Source organism: Siphateles boraxobius, unplaced genomic scaffold (genome assembly GCF_051911475.1).
Source record: "Siphateles boraxobius isolate OS27281-9 unplaced genomic scaffold, OSU_SipBor_1 46, whole genome shotgun sequence".
NCBI classification, from domain to species: domain Eukaryota; kingdom Metazoa; phylum Chordata; class Actinopteri; order Cypriniformes; family Leuciscidae; genus Siphateles; species Siphateles boraxobius.
The window spans coordinates 14,482,603-14,504,783 of NW_027509097.1; the positions used below are offsets into that span (position 1 = coordinate 14,482,603).

Consider the following 22,181-nt stretch of genomic DNA (forward strand, 5'->3'; position numbering starts at 1 on the left):
AGTTCAAGGATAAGGAAGGAAGAGGACAGGGTCAGCGTGGTTGAGACTCGTGCATTTTATTCATCAAAATAAACTCCGAACAAACAGGCACGCCTGTAGTGCATTCACCATAGTTTTACTACAGCACTCTCACTCTCCAACTACTCCAGCATACTGCAGGACCACACGAGTCTCCAGTTCTCTCTCGCTCTCTCGCTCTCTCTCTCTCTCTCTCTCTCTCTCTCTCTCTCTCTCTCTCTCTCTCTCTCTCTCTCTCTCTCTCTCTCTCCCTCCTTGTTTTTCATTTCCTGGTGGCTTTATCTGGTCTCTCCATGCCAATTACTGAAACGAGAGACAGGTGTTTGTTATTTGCACTTATCCTACTTTCTAACCGCTCATCTCCCGGCTCTATCTCCTGTTGCAGACCTTGCTAAAACCCCCAAGATTGAGTGGTTAGATGCCAGGGAGGATAATGGGAAATGCAGTCTGTGAGAGTATATAAACCAAGCGTGCCGCACAAGCCCTGAAAAGTGAAGCCAAAGTGTCTTGATCGCCCCCCGGTGGTTGGTCCTAGTATAGGTAATAAACCCTGCCTCCCATTGTTATTCAATGGGACGTGAGACCAACTAAACAATTAAATTACACTTCACATATCTTTTTTCCAAAGATAGTTTCTGTCATTGACTATAGTTTTTATCATGCTGATGTAATTTCAAGTGTTTGTTTTTAAAATAAGTTTGTTTTTAGTTAGTTATTTGATGCTGCTGTGACGTCATGATTGACAGCTGTGATTGACAGGTTCTCTGATCAAAGTAGTCACTGAAGCAGCAACAGACTTTTTTCGTTGCATTAATAATTAGTTGCCAACATATTGAATACATGTTAACAATAAATTATAGGATGCTAACAAGGCTAAAACAGACTGCATGAGCTAAATATGAAGTTGATTTAGCTGTCCACCAAATTGGGATAGTTGTTTAATTGTAGTAATATGAGTACTTGTATTTTACAGTATAGGATATATTAATGTGTTACTTTTTAAATATGACTATGTGGTTAGGTATTGTAGTTACCTTATTTTAACGCGGTACTGCAATCAGTAGACAACAAAATTGGAGCAGAATGGAGGAATGGAGCAGACATAGGCCACTTAATAAAAGTGCAGGGGCCTGTGCTTGTGATTGATTCAGCGAGAGTGAGGGCGGGGCCTTGATTTCACGACTTTACTTCCTGCTCACTACTGCGCCGGTCTGGTCCCGAGATCGCTACTGCGTAGACTCAAGTATAAAGATGTCAGCGCCATATTGTGACACTGGCCGCTTCACTTCTCGCCAATGGAGGAGAGCGAAGGGGCTTCGTCCATCTTTTTTTATAGTCTATGATATAAACCTATATAGTAATTTATGCTAAAACATTGCTATGTCTGCTGGGTGAACTAACTTTACTTAATGGGACTTTAAGGCAAAGGGAGCCAGTGAAATAAACATCAAGCGTAGCGTCAGTTCTGGCAGGTCACGTTAGTCAAGCTCGCATCAGCTGACTCTCAGCTGATCCATGTCTACCTAAAGGAATACGACGCCTATCACTGTATACATATATAAGCTCCTTCAGTATTATCAGCAGCTATCGTGTTTCTCAGGAGCTATTTACCCTCCTCCATCCCCAGCTCCTCCTCTTGCCTAGTCAGGATTTGGCATTCTGATTCCCCTTGAATCAGAATAAATTCTCGAATTATGTTGTACTTTAAAATCTTGATTAACGATATCTGCATACATTCATGTTGGTTATTTTCATGCAACCTAAAAGGCCAAAATTATGAATTTGCAAGAATTTTTGTTCAACAAGCTGTTAGTTGGAAGTTGTTCCTCATTAGCTTTAACAAAAGTTATTAAACAGTATTTTCAATACTATGTTTTATGGGATATTGTCCAACCATAGTAACTTTGGCATTTGATAGCTAAAGGTAATATAGAACTAGATTGGATTGAGAAGAAACAGAAGCCAGTCATCTCCTTCTGGCTGAATGTGCTGCCCTGTAACTCCCTGTTCTTTTTAGGGCAAAAAATACCTTCTTTCTATTTTTTACTGGTCAATAAAATATCAACATCCAAATCTAACATTACAGGTTCCTTTGTTATTTATGCAGGGACATGCACAGCCTCACTGGGCAAAGATGAGTCTTTAATTCATATGAGAGTGAGAGTTTTTTCAGAGCTTAAGCGGTTGCTTTTTCACTGTTTTCTAGATTAACGGCTGTTGCATTCCTGAAGATGTGCTGTTTGCTCAGGGTTTGTTTGATTCAGAGGTTTTTCCAGCTTATGAATATTCATGTTTAATTAGTTCAGTTGTCCTTCATTTATGCTCAAATGACTCATTCTGTTTTAGATTTAATCAGTCATATACCTATAAGAATGGAATTCAATTTAAGGAATTGAGCATATTTATCCATAGGCAGCATGTATAGATTTGAAAAGGTATCGTGCACGTACCATCTTTATAACTCACTGTGGGATTTATCAGAACAAACTTTAAAGGAACGACATGAGGGTTAGATGATGACAATTTTCATTTTTGGGTGAACATAACAATCCATTTGAAGGTTAGATTAGTCTTATTCATCACATTAGCACCAGACGTTTTGCACTCTATAATGACACCTGTCACCTTGGATGCATGAAGTTTATTCACTAACTGGTACTGCATTATATCGAAGTTTGTTTACCAAGTTTTGTTCCATTTCACCTGTTTACTTACGTCCCCTGCCCTGCAGTGGCTGTGATGCAGATGAGAGTGTGTGTTCGTACTTTGCAGTTAATTATTGTTGCAAATAACATTTTCCTTCAATCTGTGTCAAGACCTGCACATTATTGTGGCTTGTTTGTTACAATAAGCCATCAGGAACTGGTTCTTTGGATGTACAGTTTTTATACTTTATCCACCTTACAGATTTTTAATGTAAAGGTTTTTTAGTTTTAAAAGGTGTCAGCCGCTTCCAGTTATTTTAACTGTACAAAACAGTCCGTTATGATGCTACTTGATGTTGCAAACTGTATTTGTTATGTTATTTTAAATGGTAAATGGTAAATGGACTGCATTTATATAGCGCCTTCACAGACCCAATGGCCACCAAAGCGCTTTACAATATTGCCTCACATTCTCCCACTCACTCATTCATACACCGACGGCGGTGTCAGCCATGCAAGGCGCCACTCAGCTCGTCGGGAGCATATGAGGTTATTTTAATTTATTATCTTAAAAAATAATAATTTAAAAATTATTATTTAAAAAAAAAAATCCAAGTTTGGACCAGTGAATTGCACACCCAATGATCTATACATTTATCCTGGACTAGGCTTCATTATTTAAAAAAAAAAAGAAAAAAGAAGAGATGTGCATGTATAAACTCTTTTAAATAAACTGCAGTTTTCCTTAAAAAAATAAGATTAGTATTATTTTTATTTCATGGTGTCTTTAAGCATTGACTAAGTGCTATATAAAGTAAACATATTATTAAAGTCCCCATGAAATCAAAATGGAAGTTTTTTGGCTTTTAGTATGAATATGTTAGCCTATAAGGTAGTGTGCTCTAAAACAATGACAAAATTCGCATTTAGAAGATTTAAGCATTCAAAACTTAGTACCTCACTTATATGCTCAGACCCAGAGACACAAAGGCACATAGCCAGTCGGTGCATACCAGAAAACGCATCGGACCCATTCGAATTCTGCACAGAATGCTATATTTTAAAGCGATATGGAAGAGATTAGAAGGAGAAATGGTTAGAGATCAGGAGGAAACTGCGGCTTTACCTAGCTCAATGGCTCTGGCTGAGCTGTGATATTTATAAATGAAACGCTATTGGCTATTTTGAAAAAGGAGAGGAGCTGTTCGAGATGCCCCGCCCTATCGTCCTGTTTCAGAGGAAATCAACACATTGAATAATGCTGCCCGTTTCAAGGCATTTTGGGTTAGCCTTTAATATATAGCCTAATAGTAACTCAGTCAATTGCATGGCATGATCATGTGATGTCCTGAGGTAGCGACCCGCCACTGCATATAAAATAAAACAGCTTTTTCTAGAAGACTGATGAGTGTAAACTCTCATATGAATTTACATTAGGCCCTCAAAACTGCTGTTAATTTATCTGTTTAAAACCTTTTAATTAGCAAAAAATCTGCGTGCACCTTTAAGTCAGAATTGCAGCAGTGAGGATCTTCAATGATGCGGCGGGACGTTGACGGATGCCTCCCGCGCTGTCATTCGCCTCACATGACAACAGTTTGAAAGAGTGCAGTCATCTAAGTATTTTACAGTGTTAGTCCTGTAGAGAGCGGTAGATCGTTTTATTAAATTGTTTTATACGCTCCCTGTGGTACTGTACATGAGTGGGACTGGGGAGGGAGGAGCGATCGTAGTATTTCTCTTCATTTCAAATCCCTGTCGTGGCAGCACGGGCAAGGCAGAGGACTTTTCTCCCCCCTTCAAACTATGGGGAAAACCCACCACGAAGAGCCTAGTGCACGTCCTAAAGAGCAAACCGAGGACTTTAGGAGGAGGAAACATTAGTTTGAAGGCACGCTGCGGTGGTATCGATTCACTGTGTGCACTAGTGTTTCCACACTTGCACTGGATACACGAAGCAGGACGTTTTCACTTATCTGCGTCGCCGACTCGCAGGAACCCCGCGATCTCCCTGAAACCCGCCAAACATTCACACGGTGAGTCGCGCGCTGTGCGTGTTTATTTACTGCTCTCGCGCCTATTCAACATTCCCTCGCGTTCCTCTGCCCTACCAAGCTAATTCCAGTGTACGCTAGCTGCATGGTTTGACAGGTCAGCGGTCCTAAAACTAAATGATTAATTCCCATGGTTCCTCACAGGCTTTATCTCGGGGTATTTTGGATGCAAGTACGGCTGACATTGCACAGGTTGCCGGCGAGGAGAGTGTCTTGCTGTATGTAGGGCCTAGTTTCAGGCACATACTGTACTAACTAACATTATTGTAGCCCCGTTTCTACTGGTACAGTACAGTATGTGCCTGCCACACACACACACACACACACACACACACACACACACACACACACACACACACACACACACACACACACACACACACATACATACTGAAGCGTGCATGCGTTTTGGGCTGATGGGTTCACTTCAGGTGCTCTTTTCCAATCTGTTCACCGGATAACGTGCCCAGAAGGTACAGTCCCAACAGGTAAATTGGTGAGGAGATGAGCCTGCTCACTGTTTCATTAGCCTGCTCACTGTTTGAAAAGTTTGTGCGAACTGTTTACAGTAAACTGATTATGCATTATGCAGTATCAACAGTAGACTGCCTTATTTTATTTTTTGTATTTATTTAAATTGAATGAGTTTGGATAGTTATTTGACAAGTGAAACGTATGTGGAAAAAAAAGGTAGCCTTTTAAAAAAAAGACTATATTTTACAAGTATCAAGTATACAAGACTTGATTTACTTATATAGACAATTTTCCACGTTGAATTGCTAGAAGATATGGAAACTGTTATTTTGATTAATGCAATTAACTTAAGCACAATCTTTAAAGAGAAATTTAATTCCGTTCAAAGTGATTCATACCAATGTGACCTGTTTTTAATAACAAAGTAATTGCTTTTTGAATTGTGTCAGGGAACATGCAATTTACTTTCAAGTGCATGGCACATTATAACTTTTAAGCATGTGTGAGTGAGCCACCACCTGTTTTAATATTATGTAATATCAAAGAAGTTCATCTAAATGCTGAATTACCTGATGGACACTGTAGACAAATATGTATGTGTGCACATCTTGATAGATTTGAGCTATAAAGCCCCTCAAGGAGTGTAATCATTGCAATCATTGTCCAACGGTAGCTTGGCTTGTTGTGTCGGGTCCTGATGAGTTTTTAATGGTGAGGAAGTGACCTCCCCTGGCCCCTCTCCTTGCAGCCCACCATAACATGGCCCCTTGCTATTAGGTCAACATTGAGCAGTGACATTGAGTTAAGGCTTTGCAGCTGAAGTTGAAATCCCAGTCAATATGATGCTAAAGCAGACACTCAAAAAGCATGCTGGGAACTTTAAATGGTTTTGAGGTTTGTCAGTCTAACAATGATGGGTTTGAAGTATGAGAATGGTTAGCGTGTGGCCACTTCTATAAACCCACCAGGCACTTGGACATTCTTGAAGGGTTTTCAATCCTCTGTGTCATATTTCAAATGTCCTGATTATTTTGATTTGTGTATTGCTGCCACATCACACCAACCTCATTCAGTTTTACACCTCAGTTTGCTGATTTTCACTATTTGATTATATAAGACATATGTGCATTGAAGTATACAAAGCTGAAAACCATAAAATCGTCATTTGTGTTTGTTCACTGGTGTAAAATAATTTCTAGTGAAAGTAGCAGAGAGTGCATGTGTTAAGGCTGTTTATCACAGCGTGCTGTCTATCAGCCTGCATGTGTCATGCATTTTTATCTAAAACACACACACTTGACAGCCGATAAGTCCATTTTGTAAAACATCAACCAACGTTATCACTCAGGATTTTATTGTTTTTGTAAAAAGATGCAAAATGTTGTACCTTAGATTGCAGCAGTTTACAGTAAATGGCATCTGCTTTTAAAGACAATACCCTGACTCTTTATAGTATCATTTAGATTTTAATATAGTGTGGTAAGATGGTATAACCTCAAAATATGATGTTTATTTACCACTGTAAATGAATGGTTCACCCCAAAACGAAAATTCAGTGTTGATTCACCCTCATTTTATTCTAAACCCATGACATTCTTTTTTTTGAAGAAAATCCTTCCCTCTCTTTTCAATTTAATAAAATTGAGTCAGGACTTGGACATTCAAGATTAAAAAAATTCTGTAAAAGACGATTCATGCACTACATTCCTAAGGTGTGTTTGCATGTTTGGTTTGATTAAAGCAAACCCTAGTGCGATTGATCTGTTAGTGCGGTTCATTTGAATAAGTGTGAACGTTGCCATCTGAACCCTGGTGCGGACCGAGACCGCTGAAACAGCGAACACGTAATACGCATGCATGAATATTTAAAAACATGCATGACGTCACCGTTTTCACAAATTCAAGTTTTTTTTGTTTACATGGAGACGATAAAGGCATAGTTTTCAAAACCTTGCACCTTGAATCCCATTTTCAAAAGCTTGCGTTTTCAGGCCCCCCAAAAAACGGCATTGTCGTGTAAATGAACGGCCAAAACGCATAGCCTACGTTTTAACCATACCCTAGTAAACATACCCTAAGAGCTAGCGCTTAAATCTAAATATTCAAAAGGAGACTCATGTCTGTGAGGGATGTGATTTTTCTATAGGCCTATTCAAAATCGCAAAATGGCCTTAAAGGGTAACTAAACACTAAGACAACTTTTTTTTAGTTAATGATCTGTAAGAATGGAGCTTCATAAATGTTGTTCATTGATTCGAGTACATTTTTTGACATTTGGGTTTAAAGTGTTTTAATTCTATAATATATGGTGTAAAAACGTCTGAGTGCTGCCCTCTTTAGGTTGAACGGGGCTACTGCAGTTGAATTTTCCTATTTGAAGTTGTGGTCCAGCTAACCACGCCCTTACCTACAGTGAGATGCGGGTCTCAGGTGCACACCCCCACTCTGCTGGGCTCTGCCCACTTTTCCAGCATTTTTCAAATATTGCTAGTGGGTGGAGTCAGGCTCTGACCAGGGGTTTAGTTACCCTTTAAACAATTACTAAATGTTATGTTTTCTAATACCTTTATTTCATGCCGTGTTGTTTTTGGCTGCCTGTTTTAATTTTAGTTTTAGTGTAGTCTTTGTGTCAAGCTGTCATTTTAGTTTTTATTAGTTTAAGTCACGTTCATACTCTTTTTAGTTTAATCAAGTTTCAGTCGACTAGAAGTCTGAGCATTTTAGTCGACTAGAAGTCTGAGCATTTTAGTCGACTAGAAGTCTGAGCATTTTAGTCGACTAGAAGTCTGAGCATTTTAGTCGACTAGAAGTCTGAGCATTTTAGTCGACTAGAAGCCTGAGTCTCTTTTAAGTAATGCAATTCTATTTCACACATAGTACCAAAATTTTCTTTTAGCCAAACCCATTTCAAACAAGGTTATCTTATTATATTATTGTTACCTTATAGACTCAAGAATACATCCATTCCAGACACGGAAGACGCTCTGATTTGAATTTACAACATATATTCAATTTTAAGGTTTGTGGTGTTTTTTCCTGTGATTTGTGGCTGCATTTCTCCCCATCTTTTTCCACAACACATTCCGTTTTCTTTTCCACATCTATGTAATGAAAGTTTTTCCAAATGTCGTTTCTTCTTTTTTTCCCAAAGACGAACCTCAGCTGGCCGGCCATCGGTCCCTTTCTCTGTGTCAGACTTAACTTTGTTTGTTGTCGTTTACGTTAACTCACCATAGCTGCATCTTCTAAATAATGCTGCGAGTGGGGCTTGAGGAAGTGACGACCTGATGCTGCCCCTGAGGTGAGACACAGGAAATAGAAATACTGCATAATAATAATAATAACGCGACTAAACGAGACGAAATAACGTCTCGTTTTCATCACGTGATAAAGGTTAGTTGACAACGATATTTAGTCATAATTTTCGTTGATGAAAACAACACTAATTTCATGCACTGAATGCTCCTGACAGCGTTACTTGAGCTCGAGTAACACTAAAAGTGTGTTACCAGTTGCCCGGTAACTTTTTTTTAATGAATTTTGACAATTCGTAGAATGTGAGATGGCTTAGTGCGATCATATATACGTGTAACTCTCTGCATGATACAGAGTAAAGTTTCTTTTTCAGTTTCAATTCACATTAAATGCTAGTCTGCAAGCGGTGTGTGTATGAGTCCCTTATAGTTTGCATTTGGGAACGCAACCTGCACCAAGCATCTTCCCAAATTTGTAATGACAGTTGTTTATAGATCTTTTGTCAACAAAGAGAAGCGTCTCCCTGCAGTTTTCCACCAAAATGAAATCTTTAATGTACAAAAGCAAAGAAATTAAGACAACCGTGAATATTAGTATTGTAATTTTACTGTTTTTCTGTAAAATAATAATAAACATACTTATTATAAATTCTCATTAATAACAATAATAATAATAAGAACAAATGCAATTTAACACTTTTAATTAAGCTACTTTTATTATAAATTATTGCTTTTATTTCAAATGAATACTGTTATTATAACATATATTTGATTATAATATTATTATCAAATACTCCATTGAACAAAATAGATTTGTTATGTGTTGGAGCATTAAAAGGGGTCCTGTACAACATCCTGCTATTTCTTTTTAAAGATAATTACTGTTTTTAGCTGTAACATAGCCTTGGCTTTGCTGTGTGTCAGCTGTTACATAATTCATGGCTGCGCTAACCGTGTTAATCTCTTTCTTTGACTGCATTCACTGCAGATGCACGGTGGCAAATGGCAAAACTGAACTTTGACTTTGGTCTAAAAAACATTTGTGGAGGGCAGTGCGGCTTCAGTTCTGATAAGCACAAACACTGTCCTATGAAACATAAATTTATCGCCACTCAGTATGATCACCCGTGAACGTCACCCACCGCTGTTCTGGCCCCTTTGAGATAACGTTGCCCACACAATCATCATGGACCTGCATGCACACAGATACACGCGCACACACTCCGTCAGTTTGTTACACAAAAAGCTCTCTCTGTCTTTCACTGTCCTTTTCTTTCATGCCAACTCCCAACTGTATTTGATCTTTTTTTTCTTTAGTTTCTGCTATTGGTTTGTTCATGTGGTTTCCATGTCAATGAGGACCAGAGACTTCAGCTGAGATCTGGCTTTATTACAAAAATCGTCCCCTCGCCTCACACATATGTGACTGCAAAGGGCGGCATGCGTGCAAGACGAAAGTATATATTAGCCTTTATTAGAACAGAGTCTCGAGAGGCGTTTTAAAAAAAAAAAAAAGCCACACTCCACACTAATTAACAGTCCTAAATATCAGAGAGCCTTTTAATCTGTTCTCAGTGGCTTCCTCCCTGTTGCTCTTTTGGCTCGGAAATGTGCTGGTTTATTTTTTGCGTTGTAAATGGTGCAAAGAATACGCTAGATTCACTAACTGGGGGTACTCTCAGCACAACATGGAATTAAACTATATAGAATATCGTTTGATGTTGGGAATTGTAGATTGGATGTATCTATGAATCTTTTATCTGTTTGTTAACAACAAAGTGTGTAACAGGTGCTAGACCTTTTGTAGCTGTCGAGAGCTGAATGTGTTTAGATTGTACCTCCACAGTCAGTACAGATAAAAATGGTTACCTCTAGCCTAATTCCTCCCACTGTGTGTAGATAGCATGGTTTTAGATATAGTATGTTAGGTGTGAGAACAAAAAACATTTCTGTGTTCTTCTGTAGTATTAAAAGTAACAATTTTTGTCTTATGTCTTATAGAGTGCTGTAGGATTGATGTAATTTTGTAGGCCAACTTGTAAGTTGGCATCACCCTGGTTCCCTCGACAAAAATCCAAAAGGATATTTCCATTGAGTTTTAGATTATTGCAGAAAATAAGTTCTGTGATCAAGAAAGGTTTGATTTTTACAAATTTTGTTCATTGTTAATATTTGCATTTTGAAGCCTAAATGCTACCGCCTGAAGTAAACGGATAAAAGTAGGATATAAACAAACTTTATCAAGGTCGCATGGCTTCTTTCAATCTTCAAGTTGAAAAGTTTGATTTAGAATAGTTTGCAAGAGAGTGAGTATAAAAACAACAAGACTATAAAAGTAGACTGGTGAGTAGATGAGCTTTCCTGTTTGATGTGATGACATTTAGGGCCCTATCTTGAACCCAGCGTAATTGACTTTGTACACCGATGCATGTATCATTCCTATTTTGCACCCGACGCACAGTGGACTTTTCCCTCCACAGACGCACGTCTGTAAATAAAGGAATGAACTTGCGCTCCCGGGGCGGTTCAGTGAAAAGAGAAGGCGTGTTCCGGCGCAAACGTTCCCTGGTGCTATTTTGTGGTTTCAGGAAACCATTCCGCCACAGACCAGGAAAAACCTAGTCTAAAGTCATTGGTGCGTTATTCAGATGCTATTTTAAGTGTGCATGCTTGGCCATAATGTAGCGTGTGCACAACGCGCTTACACTTTGCTTCTCTCATTTACACAGACGCAGCAGTTCCCATTTTTGCAAACCATACATAATTACAAGGAAAAATATTACCACACGAGGGAAATCATTGTGGTGTCCATGAAGATGTGAAAAAATAGGCATAAATCTAGCTTACACATTTACCCAAATTATTATACGCCTGTTTAACCGAAGCTAACTTGGGTGGGTTTCTCCCATCTCCATACAGTGTCACTTCTCTGTCTTTTACGGCCCTGACGAGAATGTCGGTCTCCTCGGCTGTGAACCGCTCCTGGTGTGCGCCTGGCAAATCTGCCATCATAATAGCAATCCGCCTTTGAACAAGTGTGTCTGCTTTTAAAGGGAATGTGAGATGACGCTCTGATTGGTTTATTTGACGTTACAACCCAAACCACACCTATGAGTAATGTTTCTACTTCAAACCCATTTTTGGTTTGTGTCGAGCGCAAGAGTAATTTATCCCGCCGGTATAATAGCAACAGCGCCAGAGAACCGCCCACAAAGTTACTTGCGTTTTGCGTTTGATAATTGATACTGATCGTTAAAATAGGGCCCTTATTGTCCCTGACAACCTCTGTAGTCTCATTTAGCCATCGAATAAAACGTGAAAATATATTGAGCTTGTGTAACAACAGACCTTATTTCAGGCATTTAACCAAAAGCCTATTCAGAAAACCCATTGACTTCAGTACGATGGAACTGCAAGTCATTCCTCAATCCTCATTCCTGCAGATCTGCTCAATTGTAGTCTTGGAATGCTATAAGATATGTGTTGAACTATTCTGTTAATAGGTGCACAACGCTCGTTTTTAGTTTCGGTTGCATTAGAGAAATGTGTTTTTTTTTGTCGTATTTGTGGACAAAAGAGAATTCTTCTGAAAAATGCAAGTCAGATGTATTAATAAAAGGCATGATTCAACAGCAGAGAAATGCAGACATCACCACTTCCATTTTGAGTCATCTTAGGTAATGTATAACTTCTTTAGATAGTGTAGACTAAAATGGATGACAAGTGAGTTGGCAGAAAATCAAAAGCCTGAGAGTTATGGGAGTGCCACCGTCCTCAATATTGAAAGTAAATTTAGGTAATGTTTTTTTTTCAAGAAACATTGTTTGCACTGTGTGAATTGCAGATCTGCATCTTTTTGTGCTTTTAGATATTATTTTGTATTGTATTGTATTATAAAAGTGAGGCATTTTTGCAGATGACCTTGGCATAATTTTGTCTGAGAGGTCTGGGTCATTGAAATGATTTTACTATGAAACTGTTAATGTGAGGAAGGAATTCTACTTTTTAGGAGGTATTTGTTTATATAAACATTTATGCTTGAGAAATTCATCTGAACTGTTTCCAGGAGCTGAGGGTTTGTCAGCTATTTTTTGCCACACCTCATTATCATTTACCTTTTATATATTTAGGCCATCAGTTACACAAGATGCCTATTTGTACCCCTAAATACCTCCATATACAAACCCAGAAAGTAGCTGTTGTAGGGCTGCAACTAACGATTATTTTAATAATCGGTTAATCTGTCGATTATTTTTTCGATTAATCGATTAATCGGATAAAAAAACAGAAGGAAAAAAAGCATTTATTTCCAACCCTTTATTCAAAAATAGAAATGACAGTGCAAATTCACAGTGCAAAAGATCTTCAGAAAGTGCAGAAACAGGTCACTCCTTGAACATCCCTGAGCTGTTAGTAATAATAATAATAAAAAAATTGGACTAACACAAAAACATACACATGTATGCTTTACATTTGCCAAATATATAGGCTTTTTTAGAATAGTGAACAAAAAGATGTATATTTTTGTAAAAAGGGACCTGAGCTGTTAGAACAATAAATAATTTGATTTTAAAATGATTTGCTTGAACGTCAGAACTTGCTCTCTACACTACACTCACAGACGCACACACTCACAAAGTCTCACACTCACAGACGCACACACTCACAAACTCTCACACTCACAGACGCACACATTCACAAACTCTCACACTCACAGACGCACACACTCACAGACTCTCACACTCACAGACACACACACTCACAGACACACACACTCACAAACTCTCACACTCACAGACGCACACACTCACAAACTCACACTCACAGACGCACACACTCAAACTCTCACACTCACAGATGCACACACTCACAAACTCTCACACTCACAGACGCACACACTCACAAACTCTCACACTCACAGACGCACACACTCACAAACTCACACTCACAGACGCACACACTCACAAACTTGTATGTTGTTTTGTTTTTTGTCAAATATGTTGTAATGTAACAAAATGTTTGACATTATTTGACAAGCACATGCACACAAAAGACAAGTCTCGTGCAGTCGGATAATAGGTAATAATAATAGCAACCTTAATAATTACAACAGAAGATAATATCTCTAGTCTATCCTAATATTAATTATAAATACAATGTATATAAAATATAAATACAATGGATTGACCACCTCATATGGTGTGTAAGGCCTATTTTGCAGCTCATCCATTCGGAGCATATAGTGAAGTTTCTCGGAGTCATTTAGAATGAAAAATTCAGTGCTGCAAATTGTGGAAAAAATATTCCTCTTGTAGTGGTACTTGGGACAGACAAGAAAGTGTTTTCATCCTCTGTCTATCTGATTGAAATCACAGTCTGCTAATTCAGTGGTAAAAATTTAATTGGTTTTATTTATTGTTGTCCATTTATCAAACTTCCATGCCTCTTAATAATTACATTCCTATGTACAAATTTACTAATGCTCGGACACACTCGGTCTCTCTCGCGCGCAGACACACTCGGTATCTTTTGCACACTGTTGCTCGCGCGCTGACACACTCGGTCTCTCTCGCGCGCAAACACACTCGGTATCTTTTGCACACTGTCGCTCGCGCGCTGACACACTCGGTATCTCTCGCGCGCAGACACACTCGGTATCTTTTGCACACTGTTGCTCGCGCGCTGAAACACTCGGTCTCTCTCGCGCGCAAACACACTCGGTATCTTTCGCACACTGTTGCTCGTGCGCTGACACACCCGGTCTCTCTCGCGCGCAGCGTCCAGTCCGGCGGATGACTAAAGCGCAACTTTACAACCTGTATGTTACCTTACAATCTTCAAATATCTCTCCTAATTCCACCCCAGGTTCCAAGGCGGCCAGCAGGCCGGGAAATTCTCGCGAGGCCCCGAATTCGCCTCGCCCGACTCCGCCACCTTCCCGTGCAAGGTCCGGTTTGCCGCGCGCTTCGGCCCGGGGCGCCAGGATTTCTGCGAGCCTGGGTCGCGCTCCAGATTCCACCGCCACGAGACCTCGCCCGCCTCCCGCTTCACCTCAGCTTTTCAACACGGTGCTCCCCGCTACAGCTGGGCCCGCCGGCTCTCATTCCGCTTCCCAGTTTTTTCCTCCTGCTGTTTCTAACCCTTTTCCTCTGCAGTGGCCTCCGGCTCCCGTAGCAGACGCTAGCGTGAGGTTGCCTCCGCTAGCGGCGGAGACTCAAACTTTCCACCATTTTCCAGCGACTACGGCTAACCCGTCCCCTTTTCAGTGGCCTGCAGCCCAAGCAAGTGCAAGACCACCTCCGCTTGCAACACAGGCTCAGGCATCTCATCCATTTCCTCCTTTTCCCCCTGGTGCTTTTCTCAATTTTCCTTCTCAAACCCCACAGGCCGACCTAAGCGTGACGTTGCCTCCGCCGATAGTCGCAGCCCAGGCTTCTCTCCCTTACAGCTATCTTCTAAATGCCAAATCACAATATTCTCTCTTCACAGCTACCCGATGCCAGTTCCACCATCCACCGAACTGAATGACTATTTAGCGCTGATAGCCGAGCTCGCGTTGTCCTACGGGGAGGGCACTTTTACACATACCACAAACTCTTTTCAGCAAAATGCGCTGTCAGGGTTTCTCAGTGGAACCAATGCCCTTACTGGGGAGCACTAGACACTGACTTACACAGCAGAGTTTTACTCGGCTGCAGGAATATTTCCTGCGCGGTCTGCAGGTCAGTGGCACATTCCACAACATCGTGCCCCCAAGTTAACCCCTTCGTTCCCCCACGCCCTGAAACAGCACCAGTCAAATCCACCAGCTACACACCAAGACCGGCGACTAGCAACCTACATGAGTCTAAATTCAGCTCCAGAGCACTTACAGACAACAAACAGCCATGCAACAATTTTAATATTGGCAAATGCACCAGGCAGCGTTGTCGGTACTTGCACATATGCAGCTTCTGCGGCGGTGCTCATGCCCGTCCCGTATGCCCTGTGTATAAAGATGTCAATAAAAGATCTAAAAATTATTTATCGACTCCCGTGAATATTTCTCGCCTTTCCATCGAACTAGCTCACCACCCAGACTCTGACTTCACCGAATATCTGCTGTCTGGCCTACAACACGGTTTTAAACCTGGAGTGGTTTGTCCGCTCTCCCAAAACATCATCTGCGATAATCTCCAATCGGCTCTCGCCGAGCCCGACGTGGTAGACAACCTGATTAAAAAAGAAGTCGAGTCAGGCTTCATGATTGGCCCTTTTGACGAGCCTCCTTTCAAAGTTTTTCGCATTAGCCCCATTGGAGTGGCTACGAGAAAGTTTTCAGGTAAGAAACGCCTCATAGTCGATCTGTCAGCTCCACATAAATCCCTGTTCCCAAGCATTAACAGCCTGATCCCACTCGACGAATTTTCTCTCAAATATCACGACGTAGATCACGCAGTCGACTTGATAAAAATCGTGGGTCGGGGTGCCTGGCTCGCAAAAATCGGCATCACTTCGGCTTTTAAAGTGATGCCCATCCACCCGGATTCATGGCACTTATTCGGAGTGCGCTGGCATGGGAAATTCTATTTCGCCGTACGCTTAACTTTTGGATGCAAAAGTAGCCCCAAAATTTTTGACATGCTATCTGAAGCCATTTGCTGGATCTTGTCAAACAATTACGCAATTCCTCATCCAATTCATCTGCTGGACGATTTTCTAATAATTTCGCCTCCCGGCGCCATTCCAGCAGCCCAGATCCTCACAGTTCAAAAAGTATTTTCTGAGCTCGGAATCCCCATCGCCCAGGAAAAAACCATGGGTCCCGCCACATCCATCGAGTTCCTTGGCATTAATCTAGATTCAGTTCGATTCCAGGCCTCCCTGCCCAAGGAAAAAATCGATAGAGTAATCCTCATCTCATCTACCCTTGTGGACAGTCCAAAGTGTTCCAAACGCGAACTCCTATCCATGCTCGGCCACTTAAACTTCGCCATGCGCATTATTCCACAAGGCCGCCCTTTCATTTCTCATCTCCTCTCCCTCGCGTCTTCAGTCCACGCACTAGAGGATCTAATTTCCATAACTTCAGCATGCCGCGACGAACTCGGGCTATGGATAACTTTCCTTAAACAGTGGAACGGCCTATCTTTTTTTTATAAAGATCTAATTTCCTCCCCCATCGACATCCAGCTATTCACAGATGCAGCCCCCTCCGTTGGCTTTGGAGGGTTCTACCAAGGACGCTGGTTCGCGTCTACGTGGCCCCCCCAAATACAGGACACGCTACAGTCCTCTGCATTATTCGAGCTCTACCCTCTCGTAGTAGCAGCCTTCCTGTGGGGGAAAGAATGGACTGCTAGCAGTATTGTAGTGCATTGTGACAATGAAGCTACAGTCCAGTGCATTAATAAAGGCCGTTCCCATTCACCCGCACTGATGCCACTTTTAAGACGTCTAATCTGGATTTCCGCATGTGATCAATTTATCGTAATCGCTAAACACATCCCCGGGTCAAAAAACCAAATTGCTGACTCTATGTCTCGCTTTATGTTTCAGAAATTCAGGATGCTGGCTCCAGAGGCAGACAAGCTCCCAACTCCAGTACCTCATTATTCGGAATTAATATTCCCATAACCCACCCGCAAAATTCCCTCCTCAACATATCGCTCGACACCATCCTCCAAGCAGTTTCCCCCAGAACTCTCCAATCCTATGTGACTGCATGGAGATGTTTTAAAGCCTTCCACCTTTCTTATAACACGCCATTCCCTGATTTTTCCCTCCTTACAATAACCTCCTTCATCTCTTACCTTAACAGCGTTAAAAGCCTCCAAGTCGGGTCCATCAAAAGCTACTTAAGCGGCATCCAATTTTTTCACAAATCGATTCACGGCGCCCCCTCTCCAGAAATAAATAATTCACAAACCTCCCTCTTAATTAAAGGCATCCAACGTTCCCAGCCCACCCGCCCGGATACCAGACAACCCATAACGTTAGATATTCTTACTAACTGCATTCATACCCTCCGCACAGGCTACCGATCCCTTAATACCTCTCGCACACTCGACGCCATGTTCATTTTAGCCTTTGGTTTCCTAAGATGCTCGGAACTGGCTATCACTTCCAGGTTCGACCCAAAAATCCACCCAAACATCTCAGATCTTTCAGTGCTTGACAGCGATACAATATCGTTTCTGATTAAACAAAGCAAAACAGATCAAACCAAAAAAGGCCACTTCATATATATTTTCAACCTCTCGTCACCAATTCAACCATTCCAAACTATACTAGCTTACCTCCAACTGAGAATCTCTCATGCTAAATCCCCTCTCGAACCCCTGTTCATCGACGACGACTCTAAACCCGTGACATGCTGTTGGTTCCAAAAACACTTAAAATCTGTTCTCCAACTATCAGGCATCCCAGCAGAGAATTTCTCCAGTCATTCCTTCCGCATCGGAGCAGCAACCTTAGCAGCCCAAAAAGGCCTCTCTCAACAACAGATCCAAGCGCTTGGAAGATGGTCCTCAGACGCGTTCCAAACCTATATCAGAACTAATCGTTTCCATATCAAAAAAGCCCACCAAATCCTCATTAGTTCTATAACAACTTCTATTTTTCTCCGTCCAGCAAACATTGATCTCCCAGCAGACACAGCGAGAGCCTTCCCGTCGAGCTTCTATGTCTTCTCTCTCCGTCCAGCGAGTATTGATCTCCCAGCGGACCCAGAGACAGCCTTCCCGGTCGAGTATTTATATCTCTTCTTTCTCCGTCCAGCGAGTATTGATCTCCGAGCGGACACAGCGAGAGCCTTCCCGGTCGAGCTTCTATGTCTTCTCTCTCCGTCCAGCGAGTATTGATCTCCCAGCGGACCCAGAGACAGCCTTCCCGGTCGAGTATTTATATCTCTTCTTTCTCAGTCCAGCGAGTATTGATCTCCCAGCGGACCCAGAGACGGCCTTCCCGGTCGAGTATTTATATCTCCTCTTTCTCCATCCAGCGAGTATTGATCTCTCAGCGAACACAGCGAGAGCCTTCCCGGTCGAGCTTCTGTCTTCTCTCCGTCCAGCGAGTAATGATCTCCCAGCGGACCCAGAGACAGCCCTCCCGGTCAAGTATATATATCTCCTCTTTCTGCTCCCAGCGGACTCCGCGAGAGCTCCCTAGGACTGGTGAGGCTTACCCTTTCCGAGGCTGGGACCATTGCCACAAGAACCCTCCCGTTCGAACATCCATACTCACCTTTCCGACACCGTAAGCATTGAACTCTCGTCGGACACCGCAAGCTCTCCCAGCCAAACTACCAGGCTCTTCTTGAAATGCCAGCCCGCCAATCTCTGCGCTCTTTTCGGGGGGTCTTTAAGAAGGCGGCTGTCCTTTACTCAATTTGCTTTTGGGGAGTACTCTGGGTTCGGGCCCAATTTCCGAGCTCGGAGCCCTCCCCCCGGACAGCACGCCAAATACGCATAACCTTTTTTATTCTCTGATCATTGGTAAGTGTGAACTCGTGAATTGATGTTTTATTAACAAGGTTCGGGAGGAACACGTTCTAATGATCAAACAATCAAGTCAGCCAGCTGTCAGCAATCAGTAATCAACTGGTCCACTCAATCAGCACAAATAAAGCCTATAAATACACACAGTCAACTCACCCATATTCCTCGACAGTTTTCAGCATCCCTCCACCACCCCATCTCCTCACACTTGCCTAGTTATCTTCCTAAACAGAGATACGGGGGAGTACTCTGGGTTCGGGCCCAATTTCCGAGCTCGGAGTCCTCCCCCCGGACAGCACGCCAAATACGCATAACCTTTTTTATTCTCTGATCATTGGTAAGTGTGAACTCGTGAATGTCCTATTTATTAAACTGTTGTATAAAATCAGTATCAATAGTGGGGGGGAAATGGCACTCTTTGTGTGATTGCTTAACTATATCATATGATATAAATATAGCCTAACAACAGACAATTAATACAGGGATGTTTTTTGCTGCATTTAAAGAGTAAATCACGCAGTGAGAGCGTGCACTCTAAATGCGCACGTTCAGTAGTCAAATCTAAACCGAAAAGGGTACATCACGCAGGGTGTGCAGTCTCTTGGCGAGTTTTTGTTTGGTGTTTTCATAGTGAGGGACATACTCGATAATATCAGATTGCACATCATTAAAACAATTACGATATTAGAGCCTGACCGATATGGATTTTTGGGGGCCGATACCGATAGGGAGTAAAAAAGCCTGATAACGATGTATCGGCCGATATTATTTATATTTATTTATTGATTTATTTAATAGGGACCATGCATATTCATGAACATTGTTGTATACAAATACACCATGCCAGAATTAGTAAAAATAACTACTTTTCATCTGCAGTCCCTAGGCCGGTAACATACAACTAACTTAAAAACATCCAACAATCATACAGCATTCATTCATTATAACAAAACAATATTGTATACATTGACAAAACAAACAAACAACAAAACAAAAATACATGATGACAAAGACATTGTTCATCCACCTCTATACTGCATTTAATTTAACTGTGAAAGTTTATTGGTGATTAATGTGTGACAGTTAAAAATGAGTACATCTCTGGTTTTCTTGGAGCCACTGTTTTAAGTGAGGTTTAAGGGTGTTGAATGTAGGACACTCTCTTATTGAGAGGGGCAAGCTATTCCAGAGTTTACTGCCTATTATTGACAATACGTCTTGTCCAAAAGTGGATGCGGCTAAATAGTGTCACACAGTCCCCTTTTACAGAGGCCTGTGTACTACCTCCGCTTTCAAGTCTTTGGTCGCAAGATTATGTAACACTTGATAAACCAAACAAGCATACTTGAAACGTTTGAAAGCTTAAAAATGTATGTCTCTAAAATATCGCAATGGTGAAATGACAATGCCTTTTTATCAAAAGTTTTTATGGCTTTCTTAATTGGAGATTCAAAAGTATTGAATCTCCAATTAAGAAAGCCATAAAAACTTTTAGAGTAGATATGCCAGTTAATAACCAATTTGTAAAAATTTTGCCACGGCGGAGACGGGTAGCCCACCCCCACTAAGTTTTCTTGGGGAGAGTGACAGGCTCTGGGACAGGCTCTGGCTGGGCAGTCTCAGGCTTGGCAGTCGGGACATAACAGTCTCTGGCTGTGCAGTCGGGATTTGAACAGTCTCTGGCAGGGCAGAGGGGATGACGTGGAGCGGTAGGGGTGGGCGATATAGCCTCAAAATTATATCACGATATTTCAAGAATATTTGAGATAATGATATTTATGATGATATAGACATTTTTTTTGTTGTTGTTGAAAATTTTCTTATTATGTTTATCTCGCCTAAATGTTTGCTCACTCATTGCGTTTTTACAATGTGGTAATTTTGTTGTTAAGAGTTTACACAACACAAGGAAGCTTGATTTCAATCTTTGAATTAAATGTTAAATGTGTGTAGGTCTAACACCAGTATTCAGAAATACTACAGAAACATAATAAAGTAATCAAATGTAAAATAACACAGTCTTTTAGTTCTGTTTCCTGATTAAATTAAATACATAGGCTAATAATTCTTATTCATTACAATTAAAGCTATCTTTTGTTGTTTTGACGACAACATTAATGACAGACGCATAGCCTATGGCTGCTGTCACTTTTACAGCTAGTGCACGGAGCCATTGCTGTTTTCATTATACTGTCTGTCACACTGTCACATGCGTTTTATACATAACCGACTGTGTTTATGAGTATACTTACCAAGACCGGAAGTTTTACACAATTTTGCGTTTTCCCCCCATTAAAGCGATATAATCCGCGAAAAATAACTTTAGTTTCTCGCGAGCTGTAGGCTACTCTATGTATGCACGCAGTGCAACTCTCTCAGAGAGTGCGCGAGTAGCGTACTGGATAGTTTAAAACCGCTTGAATGTTTAAACTGATAAGAATTACTTGAAAATTATAAACTTTAGTTACGATGCACTGATGACCCGATTGGGCAAGAGACCATTCAGTCATGTCCCGACTCCTAAAGGCGCGCGAGAGAAGATGCGCGTCGGCAGCCCCGCTGAACACTCAAACTGTTTGTGAAATTGCTAAATCGTCATCGGAGGCTGACAGGCTGCTCTCGCACTCAGACAGGTGTTGTTGTTTTGCGTGCTAGGGAACGTAAATGCGCCATACGTCTTTGCGTCACTATATCATTGATATCGCGATATGACACTTTTTTATCATGTAAAAATGTATACCGGTTTAATCGTGGACGGTATGATATGGCACACCCCTATGGAGCGGTGAAGGCTCGGGGCTGGACGGGACCAGCGACCAGCGGTGAAGGCTCGGGGCTGGACGGGACCAGCGACCAGCGGTGAAGGCTCGGGGCTGGACGGGACCAGCGGTGAATGCCTGGGGCTGGACGGGACCAGCGGTGAATGCCTGGGGCTGGACGGGACCAGCGGTGAAGGCTCGGTGCTGGACGGGACCAGCGGTGAAGGCTCTGCGGGACTGACGTGGAGAAACTCAGGCTCGGAAAAGTCTATTAAATTTATTTCCCCAGGACCTTGGAGGGGGAAAGGAATAAGGGATTCTGGAGGGACGATCTCAGCGGGACGAGATTCTGGCAGGGCGGTTTCGGTGGGACGAGACACTGGAAGGGCGGTCTCGATGGGAAGAGACTCTGGACACAGTGGGGAGACAGGAACAGAAGGGAGATCTGGGACTACATCGACGGTGTAGGACGATCCACTCACCCACAGGATGTTATCAA

General features: G+C 41.7%; 1 protein-coding gene across 4 annotated transcripts in view; it reads left to right on the forward strand.

The window, feature by feature from the left end:
• The first annotated feature begins 4,304 nt into the window (after window positions 1–4,304).
• Window positions 4,305–22,181, forward strand: part of thrab (thyroid hormone receptor alpha b) — a 170,053-nt gene continuing 152,176 nt past the window's right edge. For 2 of the 4 annotated variants that reach the window (XR_013194467.1, XM_077200984.1), the window contains exon 1: window positions 4,305–4,699. The gene's annotated coding sequence lies outside the window, so the exon portion shown is untranslated. Of the gene's footprint in view, window positions 4,714–5,111; window positions 5,206–22,181 lie in introns of those variants that run through there. The other 2 variants (XM_077200988.1, XM_077200989.1) reach the window with 2 other exon arrangements.